The 16,694-nt window shown below is 49.2% G+C and overlaps 1 protein-coding gene across 3 annotated transcripts in view; it reads right to left on the reverse strand.

The window, feature by feature from the left end:
- The window catches only part of PTP4A3 (protein tyrosine phosphatase 4A3), a 119,293-nt gene that overhangs the window by 39,799 nt on the left and 62,800 nt on the right, over positions 1–16,694 (reverse strand). The window contains exon 1 of one of the 3 annotated variants that reach the window (XM_024205649.3): positions 9,373–9,718. The exons of the other annotated variants lie outside the window; for them this stretch is intronic. The gene's annotated coding sequence lies outside the window, so the exon portion shown is untranslated. Of the gene's footprint in view, positions 1–9,372; positions 9,719–16,694 lie in introns of those variants that run through there. 3 annotated transcript variants of the gene reach the window in all.

The following is a 16,694-nucleotide window of genomic DNA, read 5'->3' on the forward strand; positions in this document are numbered from 1 at the left end:
CGCGTCTCGTTAAGACACAATATATCAATCCCCGAACGCGCTCACCGTCGACTCCGGAACTCCACCAGAGCGAGCGGCGGTAGCGCAGTCGACGGGGGAACCGCGGCCGTCGATCCCGCGCCGTGTGGACCCCAGGTAATTTGATCTAAGATACTTTGACTTCAGCTACGCTATTCGCATAGCTGAAGTTGCGTATCTTAGATCAATTCCCCCCCCAGTGTAGACCAGCCCTCAGCCTAGGACGGGAAGGGTGGTCAGCAGGTCACAGGTGGAAGTTAAACTGCCCGGCTTAGCTCTGATAAACTCACAGCAAGGCATTTCTAGCTGGCTCCATCTGAATGCGAAGGCTTCCTTATGAGAGGCACCGGCGTCTGCGCTCCAGTGCAAGCCATTTCTATTAAAAAACCTGAGACAGCTGCAGAGAAACCCAGCTGTCTGCTCTGTGGGGGGAAAGAGAGTGGATCCATCCCACGAGCCTTGGAAACGTGCAAGAACAACTTGCTACAACCGAGAAACAGTTACCGCATCCTCGGAGGTGGGAGGGCAGAGGCGGCACTGGGACCTTCGGGAAGGGTTGGGGGGTTTAAGCCATCAGAGCATGGACTCAGGATTTCTTTAGCAGCTTCGCTCACCCGAACTGTCCCTGAGAAGATAACAACCTGCTCTGCTGCGTAGCTTCCCCCTGCAGGAGCAGCAGCGCAGGAAGGCAGCTGTTAGGAAAGGTCTCCCTTGCTCTGGGACAATACCATTTCTCATTTGTATGATTTAAAGGGACAGCAACAAGGGTTACACATTTCATCTGCGCTGCTATTTCCCCATTAAATCCCCCTGCCAAATTTGAACACTTCCGTGCTCCAGCTTACCTCTGTCCCCACATGCTGTGCCAGGAGCCCCCTATGTCTGATCCACCCTGCAACAGTCCATCCTTTACAGAGTCAATACTGGAGCAGGATTTGAACACGGGCTTGGGTATGCCAGGACAGTATCACATGGGTCCTTTTAAAAAGGCATTTAGAAGTAACAGCTGCTTAGTTCTTTCCATAGATCCCAAAGCACTTTACGAAGCGGCGTAAGGACTATCTGACAAACACACCAAGGTGCGGAAAGAATTGCCCCAGGGCCCAATATGTTGGGCTGGGAATGGAATTTAGGTCTTCTGGGTACCAGTCCAGGGCCCCGTCCCCTGCAGCATGCTGCCTCCTGATCTGTGCTGTGATGTTCGCACACATTATCTGACCTGTGCTAAGTACACCAGACACTTCAAACATGTTAGCTAGCATGTGTTAACCAGTATGTGCTAACAGCACACCCTTCCCTCCTAGCCCGGACAGCCACAGGAACAATCCAGACTCGGGACTCAGCAAAGGACAGCAGAAGAACTTACCCCACTCCCTCTGCAGACACATCTAGTGCCCCATCACCATGGTATCTAGGCCCTGCCGCCACCGCCCCACAGATACAGTGCTGCACAATTGGCCATGGCCATTACGGGGGTATTGCCTGCCTGAGGCTTACGCCACAGGTCATGGTGAAAGCTCTGCGCCCTCCGGTCTCATCCAACACAGCAAGTTCTAATATTGAGGCAGCCTGTGCATCCAGGGGAGAAAACCAACCTAGCAAGGAAAGATGTCAAGGATTCCAGCACAGGGAAAACACTGGGTCAGGGTTTCGAGTTCCTGGGGGAGGGAGGGGGAAAAGATCTCACAGGGTGGATAATCTTAAATCCAAAGAAAAGATCAGATTCTTTAGGCCAGCAGACTCCAGATGCATCACAAAAGGCCATCGCTCCCCCTATAAGAGAGAGAGACTCCTAAATTATACCTGCCTACCAAAGGGCATTTCAAGCCTGAAGTTTTCTTCTAACTAGGTACATATATGGCCCTAACACCCTAGTATCTGAGGCCTCAATCACTGAGGGGTTTTATCTTCACAACACGCCTGGGAGGGAGGAAGTAGCTCAACTTTACAGGGGGAAGGAAGGCAGAGAAGGTATGTCTACACAGCAAAACAAACAAACAAAAAAACCCCACCTCACGGCAGCAAGTCTCAGACTTGGGCTTGTGCAACTGGGCTAAAACACAGCAGTGTTGACATTCCTGCTCGGGCTGGAGCTGGGCTCTGAACCCCGGTGAGGGGCTGGGTCTCAGAGCCTGGCCTCCAGACTGAGTGGGAACATCTACGGTGCTATTTTTAGCCCAATAGCTACCGCCCCATGAGCCCGAGTCAGTTGACCGGGATTCTGAGACTCACTGCTGTGAGGTTTGGGTTTTTTTTTTTTTTTTTTTTTTGCTATGCAGACGTACCCAGAGAGACTCGGTGACTGACTTACCCTAAGTCACACAGGAAATATCTGTGCAGGGCCGGGAACTGAGCCCAGCTCGCACACCGAGTCCCCCTCCAGCTCTTCGTTACTGCCCTTATCCCCGTGTCACAGAGTGGGGGAAATCAGGGCCCTGCACCCCTCTTTCTGCGATTTACCGTGACTTTTAGCCAGCCAGTAAAACAGAAGGTTTATTAGACGGCCGGAACGCAGTCCCAAGCAGAGCTTGTAGGTACAACCAGGACCCCTTAGTTAAGTTCTTCTGGGGGGGAGGGGGGGTTAGGGAGCTTGGACCCCAGCTTTGGGGTTTTTTGTGTTTTACCACCCAGTCCAAAACTGAAAGCAAAACCCCCTCTAGCTGTCTCTCTCCCCCTTCCCCCAGCTCCTTTTCTCCCTTTGTCCAGTTTTCCGGGCAAAGGTGTTACCTGGCACCACCCCCCTCCTGGCTTGGGTTATAAGCTCAGGTAACTCTTAAGTAAAATCATTCCCTGCTAGCCCATCCCCAATGCAGACAGTCCCAGTAAAACTAGACGACATTCCCAGGTCAAGCCGCCCCACTCCCTACTGCGTCACACCCCGCAATCGGGGTTTTCTTGTCCTTTGAGTAACTCAAACAAACACGCTCTGCGTGAACGAGCCGGCTGGGGGCGATTAGCGGCAGGTTCTGCCTGAGCTCTAGCCCTATTTTTAGGCAGCTCGACAGCATTTTCACAAACGCAGCCTCTGCAACTCCACTGAAAGCCACAAGGACCCCAGATATCCTGAAAAGCTAAGCGTCCATTCTAACAAGCAAGATACTGTACCAAGGTGACCATCATAGAAAGAGAGGAAGGCGGCGGGACCCTGGATTCAATTCCTGCCTCTGCCACGTTCCTAGTGTGACTTTAGGTAAGTCAGTCCCTTAAACTCTCTTCCCCCTCTGTACACTGGGGATACGAGCACCGGGACGTTAGATAAACACATTAGCAACTGTGAGGCACTAATATAGAATATCAGGGTTGGAAGGGACCTCAGGAGGTCATCTAGTCCGGCCCCCTGCTCAAAGCAGGACCAATCCCCAGACAGATTTTTGTCCCAGATCCCTAAATGGCCCCCTCAAGGATTGAACTCACAACCCTGGGTTTAGCAGGCCAATGCTCAAACCACTATCTTGGGGCCCATATGAGTAACCAAGATAGAATGATAAATGGGCTGGTTGGTCCAGGTGAAATGTCTCCTTTCACAGCCCAAAAGCCTCATCAATTACAAGCAGCCAGCCGGGACTCCCGGGCATGAAAAATGGCAGCGTTTCAGAAAGGAGCCGGACCGGTTACTGAGGCCCGCGCAGAAGTGGCTGGAACCAAAAGATCAACAAAGGTAGATCGCTCATCCCAGCCTTGCTGTCTCCAAGCTCCAGGAGCTGACAGTACCTCACTCCTGTCACTCAGCCAGGAAGAGGAGATTTGATAGGGTTTGCAGGTCCCCCCTGCGGGAGAGTCCTTTGCCAGATGGAGGGCGGCCCTGCCACGGAAGGGTTGGGGGCAGACAGAGCTGGGGCCAAGGAAAAAGGGGAGAAATGAAGGCTCTAACTGCGATGCACTGAATGCCCCTCTCTCTGCCCAAATTAAAGCAAACTAGAGGAAGGCCCTTTGCGACAGTGCTCACTCCCCTATGGATTCTCTCCTATTTGGGTCTGAGAAGGATCGTCATTAATAAATGCTACTTAATAAAAATAAGGGTCTTCCCTCCCTTCTACATTGTTCTGCGTTTGCAAGGCACTTAGCACAGTGGGCCCCTACATAATGCAGCAACACAAATAAATAACAACACATCTCCTCCCAGCTGGACACACCATCTCCTAGTGGAAAGAGCACTGGGCTGTAGCTGGATATAAGTAGCACGCTCCCTGGCTTCCTTTCCACCGGAAATACTGTATTCCGCTCCAAAACCAAACAAAACCAAGGCCAACTTAGTTGACTCTACGGAGGAAGGATGGCCCAGTGGCTAGGGTGCTAGCGTAGGACTTGGGAGACTCGGTTTAATTCCCTGCTCTGCCACAGACTCTGTGTGTGACCGTGGGCAAGTCACTAAGTCCCTCCATGCCTCAGTTTCCTCATCTGTACAATGGGGGTAACAGCACAGCCCCATCTCACACAGGGGCACGGTGAAGATCAATACATTAAAGATTGTGAGGTGCTCAGATAGCATGACAATGGAGGTCAGATAGATAACTTCACCTCACCTCATCCCCCAGCTTTGGCTGATTGACACCAGCTAGACAGAGCACTTTGGGCTGTAAAGAGCCACTTGTGTGTGTTTCCAGGGGATACTATAAAGCACAGAAGATCAAAATTGTACAATGTGCCTGCTGAGTGCCATGTATTTCTGCTTCGAGATCATCCAGGCACATTTAGGTTGTGGTTCAGGGGGCAGTTTGCAATTGGACAGCTAAGCAGCAGAGGGAGGGAAAGCAGTGGGGGAAAGAAAATAAACATAACCAAGAAGGAGGATTCATTTCAGCTGGCAGCTGATTTAGTAGGGCAGGTTTGCTGGGAAGCTGGTGTGTAACAGTCTGCTAACAAAAAGCTGGGAAGGAAGGCGAGAGTAATCTCTGCCTGGATTTACAGGATAGGCAGGAGATTAAAAACAACCAACATGCGATTTAAAGAGAGATGTCATTACGAAGTGTCAGCAGTGCGAGCCATGGCAGGAAAGCAGCTCACACTCACCCCTTATTTATGGCTTGGAAAGCTGGAAGCGACCACTTTCAAAAAGTGCAGTCAACAGCTGGTGCAGCGCCGTGTCCCTGCAAGGCTCATGGGCTAGAAAACTAATCACTGCTCAGTGCAGTCACCTACTGCCCGAGATAGAAGGGAAATGGTTAAAAGCCATTTTACCCACGTTACAAGGAGAACTCTGTGCTTATCTTCCCCCTTCTGCTGGGCAAATACAACACACACTCACTGACACACTGCCAAGACACAGGAGCTGCCCTAAGTGCCACCTTAGGAATACAAACGTGGAACTGGTTCCTCCAAATGCAAGTACCATCTGCCACAATTAAAGCTGATCTGAGCCGGCCGTCACTGAGAAAAACCCTTCAGCATCAAGATATTTTGCTGTTAACCCTCTGTAACGAAACAGCTGAGATTAGGGACTTTATAGCCACATCTGGCTATGTTTCCAAGCAACAGCATGCAATTTATTACACACACGCAGGGACCAAAAGAGTATCTGAAATGTCTATCCGTATCTTACCTTTAAGTTGCTAAGTATCCAAGCAAACACAACACAGCAGGGTAGGAGAAACCACACGCGATTTCTGCCCTGAATAACTCACTCTGCTTGTAACCAGTCAGCTTGCCCTAAGCAGCCACATGACACGGACACCGCTCAATGGTTAATGTCAAGCAAATGCACCTCTAATACTCTTAGGTCAACTAAGCTTTGCCGCTCTCTCTTTTTTTTTGGTTCTTCGGTCGGTGCCTGTTCCTGAAGCATGAAATCAGAGGCGCATTCCACTTAGAAGCCTCCTGAGGAGCTGGAAACCTATTAATAAAGCTATTAGTGCCTGAGAGGTAGACTGACAGCACAGAGAGCGTCGCTGTGTGCAAATAAGTAAACTGGCAGCAGCAACGTGAAACATCCAGGCTGTAAGAAGGGGCGTGAGGAATATGCCAGAGACATACGTCAGCAATAGCCATCCTGGGGAAGGGAGAGTGCAAAGCAGTTATAACCAGCCTTTCCCTGTTGAAGTATAGATACGTGATGGATGCAGGAAGTTTCGGGAACCGGGTTTGATGAGAACTCCATAATCACTGCTGACAGGTACAGCCGCTCCAGACACCCAGGTCTTGGGGTACATAAGAGGCAGCACACAACAGCTGCCCACCTGTATTGGAAAGCTGTAAAATCGATGAGGGAGGTCGGTCCATAGGGGTCTATCGAACAGTAATGGGAGAAGATTAAAGAAAAGAAAAATGGAGCTGAAATCCCTTCCCATGGGGAAATTTCTGGCTGTGGAGCAGTCTCCCAAGAGAACTGGTAAAAACCCCAGTGCTTCAGTGACCTCTTGAATCTGACTCATTTCAGAGAGAGAGAGAATCTGGAGCATTTTTCAGGCAGCCTTTAGAGCAGCTCACTCCTGTGAGGGAGGATTTTCTTGTGCATTTCACAGTAAAACACATTGTTAAAGAACAGCCAGCTTCAATGGCCCCTCATTTAAGCCACTGCTGCTCAAGACCCTGAAACTAGACAGAGCCCTTGTGTATATTCCGCATGGAACAATTGTGGACAGTCAGGAGATTGTGAACGTGGGAGAAATGGAGGAGCTCCCTAATTTCTAGGACTCGAGGATATCCAGCATGTGGTCTACAACCTGCCTGGCTGAAGGAGACGCTCCCCACCATCCCGGCTGGAGGCAGCTTCCCCATTTGATCACCCCACTCAGCCACTAGCAGACTCTTGTTTTGAAACTCACACCTTCCCCAGGTCACAGGCTGCTTAGCTCTGCGTGGCCGGAGACTCAAAATAGAACATAAGCACATAAGTAAACTGAAACGGGAGGCAGCTGAGCAGAGCAACATCTTTGTTTGGTTCTCTCTTGGTGTAGACGCAGCACAAAAAAGCAACTGGAACTGTCACAGCGCTTCACAGCACACCTGAGGGAGGAGGCTGCTATCAGAGGCGTAACTCACTCAGTGCCCTCCTCTCTATCTTTTACACTACACGAGAGACCATGCTAATGCCGCATTATCCAGCATCCCCTGTTATTCTTTCAATTTAGCGGATGCCTCTGAAGACTGCTGACAAACATCCATGAAGGGGTTAAAGATGGAGGGAGAGGGTGATGGGCTGTCCAACTGCGGGAAAGAGAGCTAAAAGCAATTCCTGTTGTCACTGGGAGCTACGTACCCATTATTATTAGAATTATGCAGTACCTGAAGACCCCAAGCAAGACGAGGGCCCCACTGCACTCTGCACAGTGTAAACACACATTAACAGCTCGTCTCCGCCTGCAGAGACGGACAAGATGAAGGGGGGGGCGGGGGAGGGAGAGAAAGGAAATACAATCATCCCCATTTTAAAGAGGGGGAACCCAAGCACAGAAAGATGAAGGGCCAGACTGTCAAGGCAGCTCCGCACGTTGGGCGATGAACAGTTCTGGAAATCTGAGCTCTCTTGAAAAATCGGACAGTCAGCTCCCTCGAGTCCTAATCCCGTGCCTGAACCACAAGCCTATCCCTCCTCTCTTACCTAGGCTCTGTGGCGACTCAGTCAGGGCCAAGTTTTCCCATTAATGGGCCTGACCCCAGACCCCCAAATCCAAACGTAGGCCCCTAGTTTCAGCAACAGCCCTTTGAAAATTGCTGTGGCTCTCCACGGCAGGAAGTATCCTAGCAATGCTCCCCAACACCCCGCCCACGCTCCGGCCCAGCAAGTCTCAAGTGGACAGAAAAATAAACTGACATGGAGACACAGCAGATTTTCCTAAGAAGGCCACCACTTGTGAGCCCTCCCGCGACACTTACATAGCCACCTTCAGCAGGCGAGTCAAACCATCCACTTGGCGGAAGATGACACATGGCAGCAACACTGAAATGGGCAGCAAGTATAAAGAGTGGGGGGAGAGGACCAAATGGCAATGCTTTTTCACTCATTGTGCGAGGCAGTCCTTATCTGAGCTGGAGTTCTCGCAGATGGAGACATAATAGCAAAGCATCTTTGCTGATGAATAATAATTGGACAGATCCCCTCCCAAGGAGGAGAACCTCAGGGCAAGCGACCTCTGGGGTTTGTGGGTGTGCCCCACAGTTTGTCCAGTCTCCCCAGTGTAATGACACAACAGGAGGAGATCCTTGCCCTGCCCTGCAAACCCTCTGATGAGGCAAACCATCTTGATGTGGCGCAACATGGACCTCTAAAACTGTGTCATGTTTATGCAGCACTTGGCACGTTCAAGTCAGTGCACAAATAACAACTGATAATTCAGGGCACTGCTCCTATGAGTAATGATGGATTTACCCATCTGTGAAATGGGGATAACAGGCTGAGGTTAACTGACTAGCCAATTTCCACACAGCGAGTCAGAGGCAGTGCAGGTTAGAACCCCCACCCTCAACTCCTGCCCCAGTCCAATGGTCCACATGGCTTCTCACCCCCACTCTCCACAGAACCTTAGTGGAAATTTGGTTCCCTGCCTGGGAAACTTACTTTGTGTGAATTCCTTTGCGCTAATGTAAGGCTGTTGGGGTTTTACCCTCTGAGGGCAGTACGTGGAAACCAGACAAGGCCAACTAGATACCACACTCTGTGAGAACTGTCAGCAGTCTGAAGCATTCCAGCACAATCGATGATCCCATGTCTGAACTTATCACTGTACAACATAAAGTTAGACTAGATGTGCAGGCTATCCTCTTGCTCCCTGGAGCTACCAGCCTGGGAGGAGCAGGAGGAAGTCTCTCCTTTGTCCAGCTAGTTTTCCAAATGCTAAGAGGGAAGTTTCCTAAACCGGCACAGAGGAACTGCATGTCTGCAGAGGAACTGCATTCCTCGTTCATTGCTTATGCCTACACCAATCTGGGATGGGGAGGAACGAGAATCTGCAGGAGAGCAATGTAAAAGGGGAGCTAAGAACATACTCCATTTGTACTGGTGATCCCTCAAAGGGCACCCAGTGACTTACATTAAAAAAATCAAACCCATAACAAATCAGTGCGCCATGCGTCTTAACGAGAACTCTATCCCCCCTTACTACAAAGGATAGACTGGAAAGAAACGCTATGCCTTCAAGTTACAGTCTTGGCGATCTTCCCTCTAAAACGTCTAGGCCCCTGACAGGTTTCAGAACGACAATCTAGCCCATTCACCTCCAACAGATACCGGGGAGCGATGCTGCTGCAGAAACGCCGAGAACCCCTCAATAAATGTAGATGACTTAAGTCAGTCAGCTTGTCTGTGTGAAAGTCCTCACCCTGAGTAAATCAGCAGAGTTTTCCAGTGACCTCTAAGAGAGTCGCAGGTAGCTACTGCTTCCCATGTTACGGCCCGAGTCAGGAAGAGAAGCAGCTCACCTCACGTTTTCCCCAAAGAACCGCCACTATTGCACGGTGTGGTTCCCCGCAGCATCCGCGGGGCTCAGTGAAGTTGAATTTCTAGGGAGAGGGTCCCCTTACTGCCTGAAGCCCCGAGCTTCGAGAGACGTCTTTCCCAGTCTCGCTGCAGCGAGCTCAGCGCCTGGAAATGCTTCTGAAATCTTACCCAAAGCGAGGACGCTAGCACGCCAGCCCTGGGTGTCAGGATGACAAACTCCTTCCTTGTACGCTGGAAGTGAGGAGGTGGACACAGTGTCCTGCAGCCAAAGTGCTAAGTTCTTCTAGTCTCCTCCTTTTAAAACCTTCCCGGAGGAAGCGACCTGATGAGGAGCAGATCCCCACTGTCCTCTCGGGAAGTGAAGTAGCTGAGTATCACGTTTCCGAGGGCTATTAATAACCCGTCACATCACACAGGCTTGCCCAAATCGCCCCCGTCAGGATGCAGCAGCTCTGACGGGGTTGTTTTGAAAGGAGTATCCGGTGAAAGCCCCTCTGCACTTCAGATAAGCACTGAGGAACTTCTCTTTCACTGCAGACACCTGCTTTCTATATTTAAAACCCTGCATCTGTTGAGTATGTTCGGCTTGGCTGAAAACAAAGCTGTAAAAGGGTACAAAGGGTTTTTTTGGGGGGGGGGGGGGTTGGGCAGGGGAGTTCACATAGTGAGACAAAGCTGGACATTTCCATTAGCTCCCTGCTCCTAGAAAAAGGAGAGAAACATACAGGGCCTTTTTGTGGTCACTGAATCGGGGGAAACAAAAAGCTAGCAGCTGGCCACCATGAAAAAGAATATTGACTATTAACGGGCAACTGTTATTAATGGCTGTTAAAATCATGAGTCTTCTTCCCATTAATAGACTGATTATTATTTGCAACATACTAGTGCCCAGACACCACAACTTTGTCAGAGCCGCTTCGTGCCAGGTGCTGTACATATGCATAGTCAGAGCTGGGCCCCTGCACCAGAGAGTTTACAGCTCGGATTTTTCAAAAGGAGTCGCAAGAGAGTTAAATGCTGAAATTTCAGGGAAATTCTACGGGATTTGGATCCTGACTCCCTCGGGCTCCGTTGAAATCCCAGCCTAGTATCTTATTTATGACAAAACAAGCGAGTGAAACAAGCAGGAAAAGAGGACAGGCCGGCAGAAATTGAGGCATGTTTTTGCAGAGCTTAGGTGCATTCGCAAAGTTTGTAGGGGGGGGGTTGTGTGCGCGTGTGCCCACGTGTTAGTGTATGTGTTATTGGAAGTCGTAATCGCAGCTGACCACCTGCCTATCTATTATCAGCTGGCAGGATGCTGTAGGCAGCACAGTAGAAATGAGTCTTGAGGGATTTGAAGGAGGATCAGTGAGTGATCAAACTATTAACTGAGTCAAACCCAGATTTCAGTCACATTGAAAGCGACAGGGACAGCGTGAGCAGAACCATTTCCCCCACGCTGCACAGGTTCACTACAGAACTGCTCGTTGTACAATGGGAGCGTTTGGTGCTTTTACCCTGCTGGACTATAAATAGAGTTTCTCGATATCCGAGCTCACTACAACCGTTCCAGCTGCTCTTTTTTTTACTAGGAGCTACAGGACAGCACATGCTTAGCATACATTCTCTCTTTGCTGGAACAGCTTTCGTGAACAACTAGAATGCACTACGTTTCAAAATAGGCGAAGGATGGTCTCATAGCTAAAGCACAAGACTGGGACTCAGTTCTACATGGGAACTGCCAGACTGGATCCACGGTCCAGCTAGTCCCGTATCTGTCTCTGACAGTGGCCAGCATCACATGCTGCAGAGGAAGGTGCAAGTAACCTCACATTAAGGCAGATGTGGGATAATCTGACCTTCACATTAGGTGGTCTCCTAATCTCTAATCGATAGAGATTGGTTTAAACCCTGAAGCATGAGGTTTAATATCCCTTCCAAAACAGATGTTAGCATTATTTATAACAACTCTGGCTTCTGGGATCCAGGTCAATATCCAGGCCCTTTTTTAATCTTACTAAGCTTCTGGAATGAACAACATTCTGTGGCAGAGAGTTCCACCGTGTATTTCCTTTTTTTGGTTTTCAGTCTCCCCCACTTTAGTTTCACTGACCACCCCTTGTCCTTGTGTTCCCAGACGGAGAATGAAAGTTCCCAATTTACCTTCCCTACACTGCTCACTCTATATCAGGGGTCCCCAACGCGGTGCCCAGGGGCGCCATGGTGCCCGCTGGGACATCCATGTGCGCCCGCCTATTGGCTGCCGGAAAAGCAGCTGCCGAAATGCCGCCGAGAAGCGGCAACGTCAAGAAGCGCTACCATCGAAATGCCGCCGAATTTCAGCGGCATTTCAGCGGCAACGCCTCTTGATGACGCTGCTTCATGGTGGCAACGCCTCTTGACGTTGCCGCTTCACAAATTTCGGCGGCATTTCGGCGGCAACACCTCTTGACGTTATTGCTTCACGGCGGCATTTCGGCGGCTGCTTGTCCGGCGGCCACGGTCCTCAGCGGCTAGTCGTCCGGCGCCCGCCCCACGGAAAAGGTTGGGGACCACTGCTCTATATTATTATGCTTCTTACTCATCTACTTTCTAAGATAAGCAATACCAATATTTTCCGTCTCTTTTCATATGAGAGCTTTTCCTTCCCCTCTGTCCTTTTCACCACCAATTCTCCATTCCTGCTTCTGCCACAAACTTTCTGGTCAAGTTACTTCACTTCTGTCTGAGTTTTCTCATCTGTAAAATGGGGATAACATGGTCCTACTTAACAGGGAGGTGTCGAGGCTAAATTCATGTCTGGAATGCACTTTGAGGCTCTGGAATACAAGAACTATGGATTCTTAAAATGTATAGGTTGGCAGAAAAAGGTGGAGTAAATTACCAATAAGTGCTGATCTCTATGATTCACCAATATTTACGGTTACAAACTGGTTACGTGCCACACCTGTCAAGCATCAACACCCGACGGGAGCATCACTGAAGACCTGCGAGAGCACAGACATAATGGTATTCTATGAGTCCTTCACTGTTTTCATTCCACATCTCTTCACGTTGCGATCATCAATTTCTACAACTCTGGACTTTATCCGTTACAAAATCCAAAGACAGAAAGCGATAGTATTACAAGAGATACCTGCATAGCGACAGTCTGTGATTGGAAAGCTTCACTTGAGAGGATACTGCAGCATTGAAAACTACGTAGGACTTTCCGCTGGGGATTTTACATCACTATAAATGGAGCCTCTCTATACATAGAAGCCAGGACTTGTGTCTGACCAAGGTTATAAAAAGATTCTGAGTTACACTAGTAAAGTGTAAATGAATACATATACCTGATAAGAATGAAAGCCACTACCACTAGCACAAACTAAAAAGAGACAAGAATACTTCTCCCACTGCTACTTTCTCCCAGTCTCCACTGGTCTCTATGTCATGGTTTCATAAATGGGAAGGGAAACAGATATTTGCAAATGTAGCTGAATTTTTCTTCATGCTATACAATCCCAGGTAATGAGATTTACCGTACATTGGCTTGAAGTTTGAGACTTGATACTGTCAGGGTTGAATCTACTGACGTTTAAATGATGTTCACCCGTTTTAAAAGTATCTTTAATTTTTGCATATGCACCCAGAAACAGAAATGCTTCAAAAATTTAAAAATATTCAGCCATGAACTACTAGGATTCCCACCAGTATTTACACTAGCAACTCTTCCCAACTTTGGCAGGATGCACACAAACAGACCATAAAAATCATGTCACTCAATTACCTTCCTTACAACCCACACAATTTATTCACTGAGGGCCACAGGTTTATTCAGCACTTTAAAGACACATGAAAAGACAAGGAGAAGCTCACAATCGAAACACACCAATCTCATTTCTGATAGTTTCAGAGGCTGCTACCACAACAACTTCTCGAGCTAGAAACAGTGTTAAATGTTTCACCCTTTGAAATGCTCAGTACCCAGCTCTCAAGTGGCAAGCAGTATTGTAACACTAGTGCCTCAAGAGATTTCAGCTTCTAAAGTTACACCAGAATTATAGCAGGGGAAGAAGGAAGTAAACCGAAAAAGAATGACACAAGTTATATCATCTGATATATCCCGACCTATCCATGTTCAAAGCACTTTGGCACACCAACCTCAATATTTCAGGACCACCAGTGTCTTCTAAAGAAAGGTCCTAAACGAGCAACCAGTAAGAAAAGACTGAAATCGTTGGCAGCTCTCTTCAAGCATTCCACTCCCAGCTCAATATGGCCAAGACGCAACTTGAACACCTAAATCATCAGAAGCTATTTTGGATTTTTATCCCAAGCATTAAGACCAGCCCACAGATTGAGAGAACAGAAACCTGCATTCCACAGATGAAACAATTTCTTCTTTTTAAGTATTGTGACAGACCCAGACCAATGGGGTACAGGAGTCTGGTAGAGGGCAAATATACTGGTCACTGGATGAGTAGTTTTCTGGTCCCTGAGTGACCAGAGCAGGGGCTGGACTAGAGTAATCAGGAACCTGCTAGAACCACTTAAGACAGGCAGGATAATTAAGACACCTGGAGCCAATTAAGAAACTGCTAGAATCAATTAGGACAGGCTAGCTAATCAGGGCACCTGAGTTTAAAAAGGACCTCACTTCAGTTTGTGGTGTGCATGCGAGGAGCTCGGAGCAAGAGGCACTAGGAGCTGAGTGTGAGAAGACATACTGCTGGAAGAAAGGTCCTGTGGTGAGGATAAAGGTGGTGTTGAGAGGAGGCTATGGGGAAGTAGCCCAGGGAGTCTAGACAGCTGCAGTCCACAGGACCCTGGGCTGGAACCCGGAGTAGAGGGCGGGCCCGGGTTCCCCCCAAACCTCCCAACTCCTGATCAGACACAGGAGGAATTGACCTGGACTGTGGCTTCTACCAGAGGCGAAGGTCTCAGAGCTGTTTCCCAACCCACATGGTGAATCTGTGAGGCGAGAAAATCCGCCAATAAGTGCAGGACCCACCAAGGTAGAGGAGGAACTTAGTCACAGTATCCACAGGGTCCAGCCCTTGCTCTGACAGAGCTGCCAGTTCGCAGTCTTTATTTACTCCCTCCAGAGAGTGCTTTCTGCAAAAAGATGATCCGTTTGTTGACCAAGTGTTAAGTAGCACGCTTCACATAAATCTCCCTATTTATTATCAAGGCTGCATGCACATTCATCAACTATTGCCGAGCACTTAGCAGCTGCTGCATTCCCCTTCAGTGTCACCACACTACTGGTGTTTATCCTTGGGCTTCACAAGGTGCTTTGACAGGCTTTTACATAGGATCTACAACAGCTACTGTATATAAAACCAAGGCAACTCTGGGGGTCTCTTCAGAGCAGTGTGGCCTGGTGGATGGAGCACTGGCCTGGGACTCAGGAGATCTGGGTTCTACTCCCAGCTCTGCCACTGGGCTGCTGGATGACCTTGGGTTCAGAATGTTACTTCTGTGCCTCAGTTTCTCCATCCATAAAATGGGGCTATGATACTGATGTCCTTTGTAGCACACTCTGAGATCTACTAGCGAGATGTCCTATATAAAGAGCTAAGTATTATTATTAGTTCTACTTCCAGGTTTGCCAATCACCATAGAAACTCAGGGTTGCTATGCTATAGAGGCATCTTGACCTATATCTGAAGTAATACTTGGCAATTGCAGAGCACCATCCCGTTAAGTACAAGCATTAGGACAGCATCTCTGAGAGGCAGATAACCTCTCCCCCTCCATGTAAAATGTGTTTAAGGCCCCGCTTTTTGAAGTGCTGAGCGCCTGCAGCTCCCTTTGAGCTCTGGGACTGCTGTGGGTACTCTGTAACTTTAAAAATCAAGCCAGTAGTTCAGACACCAACTTCAACAACCCCAGCCTGACATGTCTGGCCCAAGGCCATGCCTGAAGTTACATTTAGTCAATGGGAATGGCCAGGGATAGAAGGTAGGAGTTCTTCATGTTCTAGCCAGGCTAAGAGTGCATTTTCTTGTGCCAACTATAACTCCTGGCAACTTTTATTTTTTCTTTCATCTAAGCAAACTAATTCAGGTTTGGCCAACAGAAGCATGCGCTGGACATAGAGCAGTGGTGGGCAACCTGCGGCCCATCAGGGTAACCCGCTGGCGGGCCGCGAGACAGTTCGTTTACACTGACCGTCCGCAGGCACGGCCGCCCGCAGCTCCCAGTGGCCGCGATTCACCGTTCCCGGCCAATGGGAGCAGCGACCAGCATGTCCCTGCGGACGCGCAATGTAAACAAACTATCTCACGGCCCGCCAGCGGGTTACCCTGATGGGCCGCATGCAGGCCGCAGGTTGCCCACCACTGACACAGAGGCTTCTTAACCACCTACAGGGTCAAGAGATTTCTTGGGCTCCCAAGTAGCTAACCCATGGCCCTCTTGCACTCCAAACACAGGCACTGCAATAATGACAAGACACTATCAGAGCTAAATAGCCATGCAAGCCCCGGCAGAGAAGCCCACATCCGCCCATGTGCTTCTGTCCTGGGCATTAGTTAAAACAGGGACAGAAGCAGCAAGTGGCTGACCGAGTTGGAAGCAAATTCAGGGTGTTTCACTCCAAAGCGGGTGCCCGGGGTAAGAATTCTTACAGGCTTGCAAAGAGATCCATAGACAACCTCAGGCAGTGCAAGAGTCCTGGGAAAAGCTGAGCCTCTGAGTGCAATGACTGCCAAATGCCAAAACAACCCCCTTCCATCCTGAAAATAGTCACCCAGAAGGTTTTCTCCAGGGAAAAGAGAATCTTCTCTTCCCAGTCACTGGCAGCGAGACTGTGAAGGAAATACAATTCCTTGTCAATCAGAACAGACCCATTCCCAGAATCTCATACCTGTATGGGAAGAATTAAGCACATTCACTATTTAAGGAGGTATTTCTATAAGCCAACCCACAAAGCCTGGCAACCTACTCATGACCTACTCCCTTAAAATAGCCCTGCTGGAGAGAGGTACAACACGACCAACTGGAGAGCTCAGAAAAGGGCGTCTCAGTGCATTATTGACATTTAAGTTGGTGGATCTCAGACTTGCCAGGTTCAGCAGACCCGTTCCATGGGGTAGCCAAGAATTCGACACGGAGACCATCTCATTTATCCCCATCTCATTCCTGCATCAGCACACAAAGTTAAGCCTGGTGGTGCCATGCTCGCCACTTCCCAGCAGAGCGGCATTTCTGACAGCTAATATTTCAGATATTGGACAGCGTCTCTGCTCCTTCCCCTCCTCCCCAGCCCACTATGCACCCCCGCCGGCCAGCCTGCAGCCAGAGAAGCCGCATAAGAGATTTTTTTTTTGCA

Source organism: Terrapene carolina, unplaced genomic scaffold (genome assembly GCF_002925995.2).
Source record: "Terrapene carolina triunguis isolate 2854851 unplaced genomic scaffold, T_m_triunguis-2.0 Scaffold58, whole genome shotgun sequence".
Classification (NCBI taxonomy): Eukaryota; Metazoa; Chordata; order Testudines; family Emydidae; genus Terrapene; species Terrapene triunguis.